The sequence below is a fragment of the Pelodiscus sinensis genome, chromosome 20 (assembly GCF_052426305.1).
Source record: "Pelodiscus sinensis isolate ZL-2025 chromosome 20, ASM5242630v1, whole genome shotgun sequence".
Taxonomy (NCBI): domain Eukaryota; kingdom Metazoa; phylum Chordata; order Testudines; family Trionychidae; genus Pelodiscus; species Pelodiscus sinensis.
Window position 1 is genome coordinate 6048370 of NC_143071.1, and position 18804 is coordinate 6067173.

At 45.4% G+C, this 18804-nt stretch overlaps 1 long non-coding RNA gene across 1 annotated transcript in view; it reads right to left on the minus strand.

Moving 5' to 3' along the window:
• The window catches only part of LOC142819174 (uncharacterized), a 59469-nt gene extending 40884 nt beyond the window's left edge, over positions 1–18585 (minus strand). Inside the window, exons 1-2 of the long non-coding RNA XR_012896974.2 lie at positions 18466–18585; positions 6730–6951 (exon numbers count right to left, since the gene is read on the minus strand). This is a non-coding gene — a long non-coding RNA (uncharacterized LOC142819174). The remainder of the gene's footprint in view (positions 1–6729; positions 6952–18465) is intronic.
• Between the last annotated feature and the right edge of the window lie 219 nt (positions 18586–18804).

Sequence of the window (18804 nt, forward strand, 5' to 3'; positions counted from 1 at the left end):
TAACAAGGGGAGCAAAAAGAGCAGCTACCTCAGGGCCCCGTGATTGAAAAAGACTCGGGGCTCCTAGCTACCTCAGCAGTGGCCAGTAGCCCCAGGCTCTTCAAAATGCCACAGGAGTTCCAGGACTCTTAGCTTCTACCCTGGGGCTCCAGGCCACCAGCAGTAAATGACAGACCAAGGGAGAAGTCTACCTCCAGCCCCATCCCTTCCATTCAAGAGCTGCCCCCTTCCTTCCTCCCCCCCTCCCCGCCAAGGATTTTCTCACCTTGACACTAGAACTGTCTGAAAAATTCCAGTGTCCAACACAGACATAAAATAACCTCTCTGCATCTAGTCAGGATCCCCCTTCTTATGTAGCTGAAGATCACATTAGCTGACCTCCAAATCTTTTTCAGAGTCCTGAGTGATCCGTTGATGTCCTCCAGTCCCAATATCTGCCAGTGGATATTTACAGGCACCCAAGGCACGAGGTTATGTCTCTGACCACCTTGGCTGATAGCCAATGATGGATATATCCTCCAGGAACGTATCTAATTCCTTTTTGAACCCAGTTACACTTTTGGCCTTCATATCATTCGCTGGCAATGAGTTCCACATGTCGACTGTGTGCGGTGTGAAGAAATACTCCTTTATCTTCATTTTAAATCTGGTGCCTATTAATTTTATCGGGTTCGCCCCTTGTTTCTTGTATTATTTGAAAGCCTAAAAACACTTCCTTATTCACTTTCTCTGCACCATTCCTCATTGTAAACACCTCTGTCCGAGCCCCCTTTCAGTCGTCTCTTTTCTAAGATGAACGTTCAGTCTTTTTAATCCTTGCTCATGTGGAAGCTGTTCCATACCCCCTCTCATAATTTCTGTGGCCCTCCTCTGAATATGTTCCAATTCTAATACATCTTTTTTGAGATGGAATGCATAGCACTGCCTTATGCTACTTTCTGTCTTATTATCTCTTTCTTTCATGGTGGTTCCTAACACTTCATTTGCTTTTTTTGACTGGCACTGCCTATTGAGCAGATGTTTTCAGAGAGCAATCCACAATGACCACACAATCTCTTTCATGAGTGGGAACAGCTAATTTAGACCTCATCGTTTTTTATGTATAGCTGGGGCTGTGTTTGCAAATGTTTGTTACTTTGTATTTATCAACACTGAGTTTCATGTCCTAGGCTATGTTTAGACCTCTGGTATCCTGGAAAAGCTCTGCCACATTCATGGAACACATCTGCTTTTTCAGAACAGTTTCCGAAAAAGCAGACATGTTCTTTTGGCATGCCTGTATTCCTCTCGGTGAGAGGAATAAGGGATGTTCCAGAAGAGGAGTTTTTTCCAAAATTTGGCCCCGTGTAGATGGGCCAAATTTTGGAAAAGCTTCTTTCGGGAAAAAAGCAGAAAAAGATATGCAAATTGCAAACCGACTTTTCCCGACTTTTCTCCTCAGTGTAGACATAGCCCTCGTTTGTTGCCCAGTCACCTGATTTTGTGAAATCTGTTTGTAGCTCTTTACAGTCCGTGTGGAACTTTTTGAGTCGTTTTGTATCATGCAAATTTTGCCATGTCACTCTTTGCTCCTTTTCCCCCCCAGATTATTTATAAATAAGTTGAACAGCTCTGATGCCAGTACAGATACTTGGGGGACCTCTCTTCACTGTGAAAACTGACCATTTATTCCTATCATTTGTTTCCTATCTTTTAACTAGTTATCCCATGACTGCTTACTTTGCTTAACAGCAATTGATGTGGGACTGGGGGAAAGGCCTTCTGAGAGCTGAAGTACACTGTGTATCCACTGGGTCACCCGTGTTCACGTACTTTCTCTTTTTTAGTGTACATTAAATAAAATTTCCAAACAAAAAGTCATTTTGAATCAGAAAATGAAGCTTTTGGTTTAGAAACTGTTGAAACAGTACATTCCAGTAGTTTTGAAACTAAAAAAAATACAATTGAGAAATTCATTTAAACCAGTGCTTTTGTTTTTGCTGAATTGGCATTTTCCAGCGGGGGGAGGGGAGAATTCTGTTGGAAAATTCTCAACTAACTGTAGCTGGAGAGCTGATTCCAATATTTCACACAGCTCCCCAGAGGTCATGGAGAGGGGATGCATGCCTGAATCGGTAGTCTGAATATTGAATACCCTCCCTCCACCACCACCAGCCAGAGCAATTCAGAAATGACATTGGACAATGAGAATGCCCAGCAAAAAGAGCCGATTGCAGCTGTCATCTACTGTCACTTCTTTTTAGTCTCGAAAATAAAGGCAATTGATGTGGAGCAGTGAAAACACTGGGGATTTTAGGAACAATTGTTCTGAGGTAATGCCTGGAAATAACTGACAGGGCAGGATCCTCCTTTAGCTGTGTCTCACAGCAAAAGCCCTTGTTGGCAACGCCACAGGTAGCTGCGGCTCTGCCATCCGAGAGAGGGCACTGGTTCTGTAAAACTATGGGGCTCACAATATGACTTGGAAGAAACTGCTTAAAAGATAACCATAAAATGAAGGAGGCTGTCACTTTAAGTGCAAGGCAGAAGAAATGCCCCAAAGGCCCATTTTAATATGTCGTCTACTCTGACTTCTCACGTTGAAAGGACGCAGATCTTGGCTTTTTTTCCTCTGCACAGATGTTCATCTGTATCCCATCTGATAAAAATATTTCTTGTCTGGCTTCTTGGCTCTGATCTCTTTATCTCGGCTATGGGTCCTTCCTCTGGGCCCGACACCAAAGTCACGGATGCGTAAGAAGAGATACAAAGACCAGGGCAGGGAGAGGTTTGGGCTCAGATGGATCAACAAGCGCATGGCGTTCCCCCTGATGCTCTTTATTTCCTTAAAATCCCACCTGTGTCATCGGAAGTTTTGCAGCCTAACTGAGTTGGGAATGAAGCCAAGGAGCCAAGCGGGGCTGTGTGAGCTTTACACCGAAAAAATTGCAGCACGTGGTAAATCATTTCCCAGTAAAACTGTTTATATTTATGTTGCTGGTCTCATACAGTAGATATTCATAATTCACCTGGCGTTGCTGTGCAATCAGATGAGTAATATAAAGTGCATTAGACTGTGGATCCAGTGGCTAATATGCACTTGAATTTCACACAGGCAGTTTGAATGCCAGGTGAGTTTTCAATGTGCAAAAACTAACACCCATCTACACACCGGTGAGCAAATATGGAAGTATGCCCTGCAAGACATTGTGCAGCGCACGGAGGAGGCTGCATCGAAGTCAGACTGAATTAGACCATAGAAATAATACGTTCTGCTTACGTGGCACCTTTCGCCTCAACAGCTCTAAATCTTGTGTCATTAAATCTATGATTTAATGTTAATTAAAGAATCTTCTTGTTTCACGTGTAAGATAGCTACATTAATAATTACAGAGGAGAAGAGCAAATGCCGAGAGGTTAAATGACTCTCCCAAAGTCACGTAACAATCCCATGGCAGGGAGCAGCATGCTGGTTTCATGCCGTCTAGGTCTGATATTTTACCTCAAAATCAGGCTTCATACATAGGACCTTGCGTTTTCCATTTTTACTGCACACAGCTGAAAAATTCCTACAAAAAGCTCAATATTTGGATTTTTCCCAACATCTTTCCCAAGTTTTTAACTGCCCGTGAGTACCATACATTGCCTGATTCCTGTACTAGGAGACCATGAGCACCCAGTGATGTCTAGGGGCCTATCTCCACTAAAATAACTAAATTCGGAATAACAAACCGCGAAATAACAAAATCGAACTAGCGTTATTCCCCGAGGAAAGCAGGAGTACAGATTTCGAAATAACCAGTGTGGATGCTCTGCTTATTGTTTCAAAATAGGGGGGGTTATTTTGAAACAACTCCCTAGTGTAGGGACTAGCAGATAGTCCCCAGACCAGGACTAGTAGATAACCAGTGGCAAATGCCCCTCCTGTGAGTCTACCTTTCCAGGCCCCCCAAAAGGCCAAGGGCTGGAAACCTGCATTTGAGAATGAATGCATAGATGGTTTCTCAGGTTGCTGGGCTCTTCCATGTAACAGGAAGCCTAAACTTTCCTACTCCTCTTCTTGCGGGACTCTTTGTGCAGCACAGAGCTCAGATGTTGGGCGATTTATTTGTTTTTGCCGACAATTCAGACCTTACCCCAACTCCCTTTGGCATCACACAGCCAAACTGGCATGAGCCACCATAGAAGAACATGCTTGGGACATGATACTTGGAAAACACAGTTGCAATCCTCGGGCTCCCAGGACCTTTAGAATTTGCACTGAAGCCCCGTATGTCAAACGTAACTGAGCAAGTCACCAGCCATGAATTGTGCTTTAAAACATAAGAACGGCCATACTGGGTCAGACCAAAGGTCCATCTGGACTGTATCCTGTCTTCCAGCAATGGCCAATGCCAGATGCCCCAGAGGGAATGAACAGAACAGGTAATCATCAAGTGATCCCTCTCCTCTGACAAACAGAGGCTAGGGACAACATTCCCATCCATTCTGGCTAATAAGTATTGATGGGTCTAACCTCCATGAATGTATCTAGTGCTTTTTTGAATCCTGTTAAAGTCCTGGCCTTCACAGCATCCTCTGGCAAGGAGTTCCACGGGTTAACTGTGCGTTGAGTGAAGAAAAACTTCCTTTTGTGTGTTCTAAACCTGCTAGGTATGATTTCCATTTGATGACCCCTAGTTCGTACATTATAGGGGGGAGGGATAACTCAGTGGTTTGAGCATTGGCCTTCTAAACCCACAGTTCTGAGCTCCATCCTTAAGGGGGCCATTTACAGATCTGGGGTAAATCTGTCAGGGATGGTACTTGGTCCTGCTGTGAGGGCAGGGGGCTGTACTCAAAGACCTCTCAAGGTCCCTTCCAGTTCTATGAGATGATGTAACTCCATATATTAAATAACTCTTCCTTATTCACTTTTGTAGTGGGGATTAGATAAAATGGTTTAATCAATGATAAACTTTTACTTTGTGCTGTATGTTGCTCTTTTTCTCTCCTCCCACTACCCAGTATTAACTCTGATATTTACTCAGAAAACCGTTTTCGTCTGTTGCGTGGATTTTCAACCTGTTTTGATAATTATTTAATTTTATCAAAAAAATAATAATTTAATTTTAATTTAAACAAAATAAAAAATTGGAAACAAAGGGCCTTATTGATAAGTAAGACTGCCCAGGTAAAACAGAGTACTTTCTGTCATTTGCTCAGCATCCTCAAATCCAATTGGAATTGAAGGTACTTGAAATCTCACTGGACCCTCACAGAATACAGTATCTAAAAGCTTATGGCTACATTTTTGCTCTTAGTTCCAGCAGTGCAAATGTAAATTACTTCCAACGCAGTCACAAACTATATTGGTGAAACTGAGAAATGAATTCTTGACATCAGCCTCTTTTTAATGTTAAAACTAGCAGACTTACCTGGTGTTGTCCGGGTCCTTCAGGGCAGGGGCTGTCAGTGTGGGGGGTGCAGGATTCAGGACAGGGCTTTGGGAATGTGGGGGGCAGGGAGTGCAGGAGGCTGGGGGCAGGGGTGTGTGCAAATGATGGTTGGAGAGCGAGGAAGGGCTCAGGGTGGGGTTGGGGGTGTCCCATCTGGCACGAGGGTTTTCTCTCACCTCAGCCCCTCTAGGGTTACCAGGTAGCTTCAGAAAACAAATACTGGACACACTTGATGGGGGGGACCAGCTGGGAGGGAAGCAGGGCTGGCTGGGAGTAGGGGGGGGATGGGAAGCAGGGCTGACGGGGGGAGATGGGGGCACTGGGGCTGGCCAGGGGAGATCGGGGGGGGGTGGCCAGTAGGAAGCAGGGCTAGTCGGGGGACGTTGGGGGGAGCAGGGCTGGTCAGGAGGGATCGAGGGAGCGGGGCTGGTGGGGGGGAGAGAATCGGCCATCGGGGAACGGGACTGACCCAGTCACATGCAGATCTCAGGGCGCTGCCCGTCCCGCACACGGTCCTGGCGAAGCGCGAGCAAGTCCAGCTATGGCTCCACAACGTGCTTGACTAGCACTCAGAAGCACGGACGGGGCTTCTCCTCCTCCCCAAGGCCTCACTCCTATGTCAGATGCAACCAGAGGCTCCCAGCGCCAATCGCGCCCCCTCCCAGCCACTCCCCCCGCCAGGCTTCCCTCGGGCACCCAGCGAGAAAACCAGAAAATACCGGACGTTGCTCATGTCCAGCATTTTCAGACATTTTTTTTCTAACCAGACAGAGGGCCCAAGAACCGGACTGTCCGGTTGAATACCAGACACCTGGTAACCCCAAGCCCCTCACCACCTGCCAGAGGCCTTTTCTGTTCTCCCTGCCCCCCCAGCCATCAGGGCCATCATTTCTCCCACCAAACCACCACCCCCAGCTGCCAGGGGACTTTCCCCACACACAGCACTGCGGCCAAGGACCGGAACAGGGGAGGAAGGGTTTGGAGTGGGGGGAAGGGAGGGGGAGAGCTACTTGGTGTGCTGGCAGGCAAGATGGTGGAACCCCAGCTCTGCTGGCCACTCAGTGGTACAGCTGCCCCCCGTGGACACTCTCAGTATCACGTCCCTCCAGACAGCAGCCCCTCTCTGCATAGTATGGAAAACAGTCCTTTTCCTGGGGCTTCTGGTTGTCTGGGCACAGCCAAACCCTGAGCTTACTTTGAGTTAGGAGAAGAGGAAGCTGCCTACCAAATGTGGTGGCCCTGCCTCTGACCGTTTAGGAGACATTCTTGAACAAACAGACTCACAGACAGACAGATAGAATAGATAGATTACCCGCTGTTGCTACCACTGAGGCTGTTCCAAGATGGGAACTGTAGGGCAGATAAGGAAGACCGAGTAATTTGACCATCATGTCCTGTGGACTTGTATAGTTGGGTAGAGATGATAGTGGTCAGAAAGCCAACAGCTGGTTTACAGAAGTGCTTCTTCAGTTGCTGTAGTTTGGACACTGCTTTTGTGTAGTTCTGTATAAACAGTATTGCACTCACAACAGTCCTGGGAAAATGAGGAAGAGTGAAGTGTTAGGGGTTAATAGAATGAAAACGTATAGAAGTATCTACGCTTCCAAGCCGAAATGGAAGTTCTTTATTGATTGAAGTGCAACTTTGAATTAGGGTGGTTGAAAATTTTCCTTCTAAACTTTTTCCCCCCTTAGGGAAAAATTGGGCTTTCAACTAACTAATATTTTCCAGAAAGTGTTTGTTTTCCTTGAAAACTCTTTGACATGTCACTGAAAACCACAATTTGGAGGTGTTTTCAGCAGAAAACTTTTCAGGTTTTTGGTTTTGGGATAAACTGGCAACACTTTCCATGGGGAAGGAGGGGGAGGACAGTTTGGCTACATCTACACAGCACGATTATTTCAGAATAAACTATTCCAGAAGAAATACTCCGAAATAGCTTATTTCGAATTATTGCGTCTACACTACAGGGAATCCTCAAAATTAGTCTGAGGCAGACTCCCCTAATGCGGACATGCTACCTCCATTTAGAGCCCCAGGAGGCACTGAGGAGTAATTACTTTCAATAGCACTGGGGAGGAGCTATTTCAAAACAGCAGCAGTGGATTGTCCACGCTACTCATAGAATCATAGAACTTATAGAATCATAGAACCCTAGAGCTGGAAGAGACCTCAGAAGGTCATCAAGTCCAGCCCCCTGCCCTAGGCAGGACCAATCCCAACTAAATCAACCCAGCCAGGGTTTTGTCAAGCTGAGACTTAAAAATCTCCAGAGATGGAGACTCCACTATTTCCCTAGGTAACCCATTCCAGTGGTTCACCACCCTCCTAGGGAAATAGTTTTTCCTAATATCCAGCCTGGACCTCTCCCACCGCAACTTGAGACCATTGTTCTTTGTTCTGCATCCATCACTACTGAGAACAGCCTCTCTCCAGCCTGTTTGGAACCTCCCTTCAGGAAGTTGAAGGCTGCTATCAAATCCCCCCTCACTCTTCGCTTCTGCAGACTAAACAAACCCAACTCCCTCAGCCTCTCCTTGTAGGTCATGTGCTCCAGCCCCCTAATCATTTTGGTTGCTCTCCACTGGACCCTCTCCAATGCGTCCACATCCTTTTTGTAGTGGGGGCCCCAGAACTGGACACAATACTCCAGATGTGGCCTCACCAGAGCCAAATAAAGGGGAATAATGACATCTCTGGATCTGCTGGCAATGCTCCTCCTAATGCAACCTAATATGCCATTAGCCTTCTTGGGTACAAGGGCACACTGTTGACTCATATCCAGTTTCTCATCCACTGTAATCCCCAGGTCCTTTTCTGCAGAACTACTACTTAGCTGGTTGGTCCCCAGCCTGTAACGGCTATTCCTAAATAGCTATTTTGGAATAGGTGTTATTCCTCATGGAATGAGGTTTACAGAAGTCAGAATAAGCCTTCCATTATTTCAAATGTATTTCAAAATAACAGAATTGATGTGTAGATGCTCATAATGTTATACTGGAATAAGGAACATTATTCCAAAATAATGCTGCTGTGCAGACGTACCCTTTCTGACCAGCTCTTAATCTGATCCAGTGGATGGCGTATTATATTGCAAATTAAGAGCTCTAGGTTCCAACTTCTTTTCTGTCACTTGGCCATTAAGGCTGTGTCTACACAGCAAAGTTATTTCAGAATAAAGGCTGTTATTCTGAAATAACTATAGGAGCGTCTACACAGCAATTCCGTTATTTTGAAATAATTTTGAAATAACGGAAGGCTTATTCTGACTTCTGTAAACCTCATTCTACGAAGAATAACACCTATTCCAAAATAGTTATTTCAGAATAGGTGCGATGTAGACACTCCACTTCTGCTATTTCAAAATAGCCCCTCAAAAGACTATTATTCTGAGTTATTCCTCCTCGGGCTCTAAATTGAGACAGTACGTTTACATTAGGGAAGCCTGCCTCGGATTAATTTTGAGGCTTCCCTGCAGTGTAGACATGCTATTTTAAAATAAGCTATTTCAGAGTAACCATTCCAAACCTCAGGCAACTCACTTCCCACTCTATGCCTCAATTTCCCCATTTGTAAAATAGAAATAAGAATGCTTGCCTCTTCTATAATGTGCTTTGAGATATGCAGGTGAACAGTGTGGTATAAGAGCTAGATATTGTTAATACAAGCTGGGATTGTAAAATACAATGAATCAAAGCTTGCATTTTTACTAGAAGTGAAAGGTAAAAAAGAAACATCAAAAGGCATGGTGTGTTGAGCTCTATTATTGAGGAACTTGCATCGAAGGGGGGGAAAAACCCTTTGGGGGCCAGTTAATATGCCTGCCATGAAGTTTCAATACTTTTGCAGGTGTGCGGTGTTGTTATTCTAATAACTTCCCATGGTACCCCTTTTCTCTGTAACCCTCAATGCCAATTAAAATGTGATCCATCACAGAATGTTTCCAAAACAATGGGGAATGTCCAACTTTCTGATACAGGCATGCAAAACACCCGGCAGTTAAAGAGAAGCACCATTCAGCTCTTCCCAGTTCTGTCAAACCGAGCGGTGGGGGGAATGTTCTTTTGTGTGGTGTTAGGGATGGCGGGGGAGGGGGTTAGATTGTTTTAAGAAAGGGCCACCAGACTTCCGTTCAGCGAAAGGTTGATTAATAAATACCTCTAGCGCCTCGTGTTGAAATGACAATGTCTGGATATGAGGCCTCGAGGGAAAAGTGGCGGATTGGATGGCAGAAGCAGATGCTTCTATGGTTTGGCAACCAGCTGAACCCAGCTTCCAGGCAGCCGAAAGGGAATGCCTGCATTGCTTTGTCTGAATCAGGAAGAGCCAATGTTTTCATTGTGGGGAGATGCACAATCAGGCCGCCAATGGAAACCTCAGCCCTTACAGTAAATAAAAGGTGGGCAGCTCCGTGGTACTGTGAAATTCACAAGCGCCTTAAAAAGCGGCTGATTGGCTTTTCATTATGCCCTGAATGGTAGAAACATCCCCATCCCCCCACCCCGGTGATGCAAATCAGCATCAAACTGAGGGGCTGAGTGCCTCTGTTGGTATTCAGGACACAGCTTTGCCATCAAAGACATTGTGGGCTATTTTTTTTAATCAGCTTTGCATTTCCAGGCAACATACTCGCATCTGCTACAGTTATCATGCAGGGAGAAGACCTCAGCACCTTTTGTCCATAAACACAGCTTTAGGCTAGGCTTAGTGTTCATCCCAAAAGCAAGTAAATCTGGGAATCCCAGAGACCCTGCCTTACAGATATGCACTGTGATCCTAGGTGAGGTGATCGCAGGACAGGAGAGAGACAAGGAAGGTGAGGTAATAGCTTTTATGGGACCAGCTTCTGTTGGTGAGAGTGACAAGCTCTGGAGCGTAACATCAAAAGTTGATCTCTTTCATCAACAGAAGTTGGTCCAGTACAAAGACAGAAACCTGGGGAGGGACTAATGTTTTATAGGGACAGCCTCATAAACGTCATGGATCCAATTCACTGACATGTTCTGAGCTCTTTTACATATTGCCAGAGGGTATTTTTTTTCTTCACTCAGCGCACAGTCAACCTGTGGAACTCCTTGCCATAGGATGCGGTGAAGGCTAGATCTTTACTGAATGGACTTTGGGAGGAAAGGATATATCCCACCACCGAAAGCAAAGGAAAATGTTTCAGTGAGGGCCCATCGGGAACCTCCCTACTTTTCACACTATATAATGCCAACAGTGGCCAATGCCAGATGCCCCAGAGGGAGGGATCACAACAATCCTCACATGATCCCTCCCCTGTCTCCCACTTCCAGAGAAACAGAGCCTAGGGACGCCATCACTACCCATCCTGGCTAATAGCCATTGACGGACCTAATCTCCATGAATCTATCTAGCTCTTTTTTGAACCCCGTTAAAGATCGAGCCTTCACCGCATCCTCGGCTCATAGCAACAGAAGGTGCCTACACAACAAAACAAACAAACAAACAAAAAAGACCTCAGAGCAAGTCCCAGGCTTGATAGCCTCAGGCTGGCGAGCTGACAGACGAGCCGGGCCCCTGGACAAGGGGGGAGGGACGGACAAGCTCTGTGCTCCTGTAAGGGGCAGTGCTTTGGGGGGCTGCAGCCTTCCGCCTCCAAGTGCTGCCCAGAGCGCACCCGCCTAGGGTTCTGTGACGTGCCACCCGAGGCTCCAGTGGTGATTTAAAGGGCCTGGAGCTCAGACCGCTGCCGTAGTAGCCGCCGTGCCCCATAAGCCCCTTTGAGCAATTGCCTCCTTTGCCCCCCTCCCCTCTTCAACAGGCCTGGCCCCATGGAATGTGGATCATAAGGCTCAACAGAGTGTAGACATTTGGGCTTAAGCCCTAAGCCCCTCTCCCTTTGCTGGGTTTCGGAGCCTGGGCTCCCACCGGAGCATCTCCACTCGTGTTTTTAGCCCTGCAGAAGAAACCCGAGTCAGTTGACTTCACTGGGGCTGGCAGGCTGGCTGGACCGCTGGGCAAGGTGGAGGGTGGTGGCAGAAGGGGGCCAGCTCCAGAAGCCAGGATGGAGTGGGGCCTCAGACATAAGAGGCAGGGCTGAGGCTACACACGGCACCTCCCCCGGTCAGCCCTCAGCGAGGTCTGGAGCATGCCACACGGCAGTGGTTTAAAGATCCCAGACCTCTTGCAGATGGGAGCTCTGTGCCCTTTTGTATCACCAAGCCGAAGGGCACTTGTCCGCTTCCTCCCTCCCCACCCTGGTCAGCCTGGTTGACTTGGGCTGGGACACTATTTTATTGCAGCGTGGACATACCTCGAAAGCCTTGAAGCAATGAACTTCCCCTTCCTGGGGCAATATGTGTGGCGCAACTTCTAGAGGGGGAACCAGAGCCCCTCTGTCTCGTAGCATGTGGTACCATATTCTTGCATGTTGTAGTCTGAGTGGGGCTGTCAGGTGGGGCCAGAGTGATACGGATGGGACGGGAACTAGCAGAATAGTAGGCTGGCTCTGAGCACGCTCCAACTTGGGGGACACTTGTGGGCCAGATTTTGTTCCACCCTGGCTTATGCCGGAGGGTCTGTGTCACTCCCCCAAAGTGCTCTGCTTGTGCTGGGCTGCTCCGCCTGTGCACACTGATGTCAGTAATATTGGTGTGTAATTGCGAGTGACGGGGAAATGGGTCACTTGCATAATTCAGCCTGTTCCTTGGTGCGCATAAGAATGTAGCACATTAACAGTGGTGGCTGCAAGCAACCGTGGGGCGGGGGAGGGGAGGGCATGCCAGGCATTTATGGCTTACCAAGGCCTGTAATTATAATAATGTCGTATTGTTCCGAAAACAACAGCGTGAGCTCTTTGCAGGATTCCCGAAGTAGGCGAAATTCCTCTTTACATGGAGGCTCTTTTACACCTCTTTGTGGCCATACAGTGGGAGTAAATTACAGACTAACCTCTCCACCATCTCCCTCAGCCTCCTGCAGCCTGCATGCTCTGCTCCCCGTTCAGAGGAGGTACAGGAATAGGGAGCCCACAAATCCAAAAACGCTTTGGATTGATCACAGGGTCAGAAGAGAAAAGATGCCACCGCATTTGTGTGAAGAGCCTGGCGCAGGGTTCAGCTGAGGGTTTTACTTATTTATTTGTTTGTTTCCCCGCCCTGCCCCCACTCTGTTTTCCCGAGGCAAGAATTTGGTGCCAAGTCTATTTACAATGTTCAGCCCAGAGGTCGTGGGAATTTCAGCTCACACACAGCTGACAGTTTTATGCTCCCCTTGCTTCTTTCAGGGAGGCCTTCTCTTCCTTCATCTCCCATACCACACTTTCTGGGTTGTTTTATTTTGGGGGGCAGGAGGGTCGGGGGCAAGAAACACATGCTAATACCACATGCTGAAGCATAACAAAAAGTATAAAAGAAGAATAATTGTCTCTTCATCACTACCTGTCATTTCTTAGCCAAGGACCATTGTGACTCTTGAGATTTTCCCTATAAGAACATTCACGGCTACTAGTACAATAGCAGCGTCTTCCTAAAAGCAGGTGGGAAGATAGATTTTGACCATGATGAAACTGAAGTATGTTGGAATTGTGTCAAAGAACGACCCAGTTTTATGGTCATTTTCTTGTTGGTATCCATGGAAATTAATGGAAACTCTAAACAATCCGCTATATTTTCAAGCTTCAATCCTTTCTTCCTCTCATCAACTTGTAGTTCATGGGCAACTGGGATCAAGCACTGCACCTCCAAGGGAATTTGCTAATATACCCCACCAGAAGACCTTATCATAGAATAATGATAAGGAATTTGCTAATATACCCCACCAGAAGACCTTGTGTATACACAATCACCGTTGGGCTGTTTCAGTGTGTAAAAAGAAGAAAGGCACGTCAGGAATAAATCCACTGACATCCCCGCCATTATGTCTGTGTAATTTGAGTCAGAACTATCAGGCTTCATCTACGCTGCTGGTTTTGCCAGCAGTGAGTATGCAAAGGAGGCACAGATTAGCATATTGCCACACCTCATTTGCATCATGTACGCACGCCATTTTTGTGGGGAAAAAAGTAGTGTGGACTTTTTCTGTGTGCAAAAACTCTGTTTTCTGCAAGATCCTTATGCCTCTCTTTTATGCGTCTTTGCACAAAAACGTGCATAAATTATGCAAATGAGACATGGTGATATGCTAACCCACACCTCATTTGCATACTCACTGCCAGCAGAACCGGCACTGTGGATGAAGCCTCAGAGTGCCAAGGCCTGGTTCTCTTTGCAGTTAAGATACTGTATGATTTTCTCCCTGCTTTTTTAACTCAATTTAGAAATCAGCCAGCTGAAGTGGTTAATTTATTGGCATGCGTAGTGTCCCTTTGTCATACATATTTCCTGCAAGGGTTCATATTGTGTCACATTCTTTCAGGTGGGAAGGTAGATGTCCGTCTCCTTGGCTGCAGTGATACGCTGAGGTAGAGATTCAGTTGTATGTCATCCTTGCGTACAGTGAAAAGACAGAATCCAATTCATCTGCTTCCGATTTTCATTTTGGATGTTAGAGAATGCTTTATGGCAGATTAATTCACAGCAGGTCACACCCTCTTCCCCATTTCCAAACAAGGAACAGTTGACACCCAAGGAGGCCTCCTGCTTTTTCATATTTAAGACCCTCATTGCTCCCTTTGTGGTAACCACCAAACATCTATTTTATTGACTATAATTTCTCCTTCTTTTTTCATTAATTTCAAAACTTGACAGCCACATATGTTCTTGGGTAACACATTTGTCAGCAAATTGTAATAATTTGTCAGTGTCCGCCTGGAACTCTCCACCACACACACAATGGCTGAGCTGACATGGCTTCTGCTGACTTTCTGAGGCAGGTAGTTCATCATTCCAGATAGGTGGGAGTGTGGTTAGAGAGAGAGGATCTAGCATGTGGGCTGAGCGCAGTCCTGAGGAGCAACCTCAGGAACAGCCAAGACCGGGGAGAAAATTTGAGCTGAACTTTGTTATGCGGCTGTTATGCTTCTCGGTTAATCAAATCTAATCCCAGAAAGGGGGGAGCTTTCTCACTCTACTCAGTGTGAGACATTTTAGAGCATATTGAGAAACATATCTGCAGTGTGGGTCAACTCAGCAGAAGCTTTAGTATCAACATCCAAAGAAATCAGCGGTGCGTTGGAGCAGCTGGCTGAAATGGTCACACCAATATGCCACACACTCCGCTTCCACATTGATTAACTGGCCAGAACTGGAGAAGACCACACTGAGTGAATGACCTTTCTTGTCAGTGAGGTCATGCAAGTGTTTATACAAGGAGGCAACACCATTCCTGACAGCAGCTTCTTTGAGTGTGATGGCTTTGGCTGCCATCCGAGCTTTGCTGTCAGAACACAGTGCTTTATAAAGAGCTACATGTCAATAATAATCAAAATATTTCCTATTTTATAGCATCATCCATGTCAGGAGCTCAAAGGTCTGCCTCTACCCTCTTTTGAGACAACACTAATTCACATCACATCATATCCCTGAGGACATTCCAGTACAAATAGGTTTCATCTAGAAAAAGTTAATAGCTGGCCTTGGAACTGAATAGAGTCCTATACAGCCCCCGCCTGTTACACTAGACACAAAGCCTTCCTTCCCATCAGATGCCAATGGAACATCCTGTGCTGAAATTCTGATGTCCCTGACATTCGACACTATCTGTCACTGCCATTCAGTCCAGGTCTTACAAGACATTTATGGAGGAAATACAGCAGATGTATAGCTTACTGAGCAGTAGACAGGATGTGGCATAAATTAGTATTGTCTCCAAAGCGGATAGATAGTGGCTGTTTAAAAGACCTATTTTTTCCAGCCTCGTCTCTTCTTCTCCCCTTGAATGCTGCAGGTGTTTGAGTCCCTGTTTACATCGTTGTCTTGGCAGAAACAAAGCCGACACCAACTAATCCTCTGGCTCCACTTCGCTCAGCAACAAGCATTGGGGACCAAGCTCTAGGTGACAAATTACCCTGCTCTGTCTCAGCAAGTAGGTTTTTGCAAAGATCCATCCAGTAGCCTGCACATCAACTATTATCACTAGTTTCATGTAGAGCTGGCCTGTTAAATTATTTGCCTTTTATCTATGGGTACGTCAACGGAGCCATGTAGATTTGTTTGTTCGGCAAAGGGAAATGAAGCCGTGATTTAAATAATCGCGGCTTCATTTAAATTTAAATGGCTGCCGCGCTGAGCTGACAAACAGCTAATCAGCTGTTTGTTGGCTCTGCGCGCTAGTCTGGACGCTCCCCTGCCGACATGAAAGCCCTTTATCGACCTCCCCTGTAAACCTCATCCAACGAGGCATAATGGGGAGGTCGATAAAAGGCTTTCAGGTTGGCGCGGGAGCATCCAGACTAGAGCGCTGAGCCGACAAACAGCTGATCAGCTGTTTGTCGGCTCAGCGCAGCAGCCATTTAAATTTAAATGAAACCGCGATTATTTAAATCACGGCTTCATTTTCCTTTGCCAATCAGCCTAATCTACATGGCTCCATGGATGGAGCCATGTGGACACACCCTATATGGGCATGAAATGGCAATCTCGCTACTTAACTGCAGTCTGTGCAGGGACTTTCTACTTAGCACGTCAACTGAAGCCAGGTTATGCTTCTGTTCTCAATTCACTGAGAACTGTCTTTTGTGCTGTGGTTTGGACAGAACTAAACCTGTTAGTTGTGTGTGGATAAGAGACTCACTGGTGACTCAGAAGTAGACTTCTAAGAAACTCAGCAGTTTTGATCGGTGTTGGCCCTCTTGCCAGGCTCATAATCTGATTCGGTTTGATTTCAAGTGAAGCCCAGAACTGTAACAACACAAAACAAGCCGTCGGGTTTCACCCAGTGCAGCATCCAAGAGCTACTCAAATGCAATGCTGGCATGGCTCTGACTGACAAAGGTTGAACTCTTTCAAAATGCAACATGCCGTTTCTGAATAGAAATGCTTGCCTCAATGGGAAATATATATATATTTTTTGCAAAACATTAATTCTTGCCCTCACTCCATGTGGACCAGCTCTAGTTTTGAAATAAGATGGGATTGAACCAAAGATTGGTGGGGATGGTGGAATCCACATCCAGGGTACGTCTAGACTACAGGCTTTTGTCGACAGAGGCTTTGCCAACAGATACTGTTGACAAAGCTTCTGTCGACAAAGAGTGTCTAGACTACATCCAGTTCTGTCAACAAAGCAAGCCACTTTGTCGACATGCGAGTGTAGATGCAAAGGACAGTGTAGTTGCAATAACACCTTCTGTCGACCGAACTCTGTCGACAAAAGGTGTTATTCCTCGTAGAATGAGGTTTACCACCGTCGACAAAACTGCCGACTTCTGTCGATGTTATGTCGACAGAACTCGGCAGTAGTGTAGACACAGGTATAGTTTTGTCGATAAAAGGCCACTTTTGTTGACAGAACCCCAGTGATTGCAGTTAACCTCTGTCTCTACAATCCTGACTCTGAACATCCCTGAGCTTCACAATATTCTTCTTGTCGAACCATGAATCATGCAGATGTGCTGCAAACTGGATCCAGGTTTGTTCAAAAAGTTCACAAACCCAGAACAAATCTCTCAGTGAAGCTGATCTGAGCTTTGAGATCAAAGCCTTATCTGAAAGTATCTATTTTGGGCTTGTGGTTACACTAACATTCTAAGCACCTTCTCTTCACCATCATTTAGATATAAATGAGGTATTTATCTAACTCGGGATATATTCGATTTTTATCAGCAAATGTTAGTAAACGTTGATTTCATAGTACACACATACTGATGAAAACTATTTCCATAAATATTCATCAAAATGTTTTAGTTAGGCCAAGTCAGAAAAATACTGCTTGCTTGCTTGCTTGAAGGATATTTACTTTGTATATTTTGACATGTGTGCCTGACCATTTCTGTTTTAAAAGGCTACAAAACTTTAACTTTTTTCAACCTCAACCTCAACTGTCATAAAATAATTATGATTGAAACCCTGTCCAAAAGCTCCCATCAAAAAAATAAAAATAAAAATGCTTAAATGTTGTAATTCTGCAAAACCGTCTAAACATAAATCACTATTAAAAAAACACTTTAACATAACATTGGGATTATGCTTTGAAATGATAAAAAGATAAAAATCAAATTCTCCCATGCCTAGTCATGAACCTAAAACCTCCAATTTTTCATTAGAAAATGGACATTCTAACACTCTGGGGCAGAACTAACTCAAATTCGGGCAGTTTTCACAAACAAAATGTTTGACAGGTTTTGCTTTCATTCCAGCATGGAATAAAAACAAATTCTGAAACCTCAAAAGTTGCCATAAATTGGAATTGTCACCCTCTGGTCAGCTCTACCTCGAAGGGTACACCTAGCTACAGCTGAAAGCGTGCTTCCCAGCTCGAGTAGGTAGTGATATGACAATTTGAGAAGTGCTAGCATATGAAGTATAGCAATGTAGCTGGGGAGTCAGATGGGCAGTTCAGACTAACTGCCAGCATGCAAACCCACCAGGAGCCACTGGGCATACTTAGACTGACTCTAAGGTGCTAATTCCTGCAACATTCTTTGTGTGTATGTGTAAACTTCAGCAGTATCCGTCCACCCACAGTACAAAAATGCAGTGTAGGCACACCAGAGTAGCAGAGTAGATAAGAAGCTGCCCTGTTTATCAAAAGAACCATAATGCCTGTTTTTTTACAATATATTGATGTCCTGCATGCTGGAGGGACACAACAGATGAGTCGCCCCAAAACTTTAAAACCCATATAATTAGCTCATCTATCTAACTGTCTCCGTATGCCAAATGTTCTATCTGGAACTCTCATCCTGGATTCTCCTTTCAAAGTCTCAGGAGCTAAATTGTGCACGCAAAATTGCATCATGTGACATTAAAACAGAGATGCTGTCTGCAATACACAGGCCAGCTGTCATTCAGATTTTCTCAAGAATGGTGGGTTTTCCCCCCTCATATTATCCTTCAACATAATGAGTTTTAGTCTTCTTCACTATTGTTTGTTCTATGGATTCACCACACCCTACTCAAAACAGATTATAAAGCTATAACCTAACCTTTCACAGAGAGAAACTGAGGCACAGAAGAACAGAACTTGCCCAACGACACACAACAGGAACAGGATCCAGGAGCCATGACAGTAAGTGCTCCAGACAAGCCACATAACCTGTGGAATTATCTAGAATTCCCCATCAGTGTCAGCACATTATGTTGTCATGTCACTTGCTTAAGAAGAATGACATCAGAAGACTGACATCACAAAGTGACATCCACTCTAATTCTTCAGATGAAGTGGGTTTTGTCCACAAATGCTCATGATTCTGTATATTCTGGTGAGTCCCTATCTCTATGTCTACACTTCACCGTAGTTCGAAATAAGGTATGCAAATCGGGTA